The sequence below is a fragment of the Leucopleurus acutus genome, assembly GCF_964270905.1.
Source record: "Leucopleurus acutus genome assembly, chromosome: 11".
NCBI lineage: Eukaryota > Metazoa > Chordata > Mammalia > Artiodactyla > Delphinidae > Leucopleurus > Leucopleurus acutus.
Genome location: NC_139152.1, coordinates 16223521 through 16225584, shown reverse-complemented (window position 1 = coordinate 16225584; position 2064 = coordinate 16223521). Strand labels below are relative to the sequence as shown.

The 2064-nt window shown below is 42.3% G+C and overlaps 1 pseudogene across 1 annotated transcript; it reads left to right on the top strand.

Moving 5' to 3' along the window:
* Nucleotides 1–539: 539 nt before the first annotated feature.
* On the top strand, nucleotides 540–1845 carry LOC309968119 (lysosomal dipeptide transporter MFSD1-like; annotated as a pseudogene). Its single transcript has 2 exons — nucleotides 540–601; nucleotides 727–1845. The product of its transcript is annotated as a lysosomal dipeptide transporter MFSD1-like (transcript).
* The last annotated feature ends 219 nt before the right edge of the window (nucleotides 1846–2064 follow it).

Here is a 2064-nt window from a genome sequence, read left to right as displayed (position 1 = left end):
AAAAATATATAACCAATAAGGACCTACTGTACAGCACAGAGAATTATACTCAGTATCTTGTAATAATCTAACACAATGAATCTGAAAAAGAATAGATATATATAATTGAATCACTTTGCTGTACAACTAAAACTAACACAACATTGTACATCAACTATATTTCAATAAATAAATAAAGAACTAAAACTGTAAAACTCTTAGAAGAAAATACAGGGGCAAACCCTCACAACCTTAGATTTGGCAATGGTTTCTTAAGCATGAAACCAGAAGTACAGGCAACAAAATTAGATAAATTGAACTTCACTAAAATGAAAGATTTCTGTGTATCAAAAGTACACTGTCAGGAGTCACTGTCATCTCTCGGTCTCCCGTTGGCCCGATGGAGGATGAGGAAGCAGGGGCGCCGCTGCCTGGCGGCCCCAACGAGGCCAGCAGAGGCGCCCCAGTTACCTCCCCCCTGCCCCCGGGGCGCTGCCGGCCCTCTGCGACCCCAGTCGCCTGGCGCACCAGCTTTTGGTGCTGTTGCTTCCTTGGTTTCGGCAGCTGTTTTTGCTATGATAATCCTGCTGCCCTTCAGACTCAGGTTAAACGGGATATTCAGGTGAATACCACGAAATTCATGACGCTGTATGCCTGGTATTCTTGGTCCAATATAGTTTTGCGTTTCTTTGGTGGCTTTTTGATAGACTGCGTATCTGGAATACGATGGGGCGCCGTTATGTTTAGTTGCTTTGTTTGCGTTGGACAGGTTGTTTTTGCTCTGGGTGGAATATTTCACGCTTTTTGGCTGATGAAATTTAGAAGGTTTGTGTTTGGGATTGGTGGGGAGTCCTTAGCAGTTGCCCAGAATACCTATGCTGTGAGTTGGTTTAAAGGCAAAGAATTAACCTTGGTGTTTGGACTCCAAATTAGCATGGCTAGAAATGGAAGTACAGTAAACATGAACCCCATGGGATGGCTGTATTCTAAGGTTGAAGCTTCATTGGGTTCTGCTGGTCACACAACCCTTGGGGTCACACTTATGATCGGGGGTATAACGTCTTCTTTCACTAGTCTGTGCCTTGGCCCTTGCTTACTCGGATCAGAGAGCAGAATGAATCCTTCATAAAGAACAAGGAAAAACAGCTGAAGTTATCAAGTTCACTGATGTGAAGGACTTCTCCTTCCCCCTGTGGCTCATATTCATCATCTGTGTCTGCTATTATGTCGCTGTGTTCCCGTTCACTGGACTTGGGCAAGTTTTCTTACAGAGAAATTTGGCTTTTCCTCCCAGGCAGCGAGTGCTATTAACAGTATTGTGTATGTAATATCAGCTCCCATGTCCCCAGTATTTGGGCTTCTAGTGGATAAAACAGGAAAGAACATCATCTGGGTTCTGTGTGCAGTGGTGACCACTCTTGCTTCCCATATGATGCTGGCCTTCAGGCTGTGGAACCCTTGGATTGCTATGTGTCTCCTGGGACTCTCTACTCATTGCCTGCCTGTGCATTGTGGCCAATGGTGGCATTTGTAGTTCCCGAACATCAACTGGGAACTGCATATGGCTTCATGCAGTCCATTCAGAATCTTGGGTTGGCATTCATTTCCATCATTGCTGGCATGATATTGGATGCGTGGGGATATCTGTTTTTAGAAGTTTTCTTCATTGCCTGTGTTTCTTTCTCACTTTTATCTGTGGTCTTACTCTACTTGGTGAATCGTGCCCAAGGTGGGAACCTAAATTATTCCGCAAGACAAAGGGAAGAAATAAAACTTTCTCATGCAGAATGAGAAGTTTAAATGACTGTGTCATGAGAATGGGCTGCACACATCATTGGTTTGAAAACTTCCATTTTTTTTTTTAATTTAGAGTTTATTTTTCGTTAGGAAAAATAATGGTCTGGAGAATTATTATATTTATATTTTGAATACATCTACTTTAAAGTATAACTGTGAGGACTATTTCAGCCTGTGTCTTTTGTACTGCTGAAGAATTCTGCTTTGGAATAGGCTTATCAATGATGAAGTTTAGAAAATTGCATCTGGTACATGCAGGTGATTTTCAGTAAGGACAGTAAATAATGG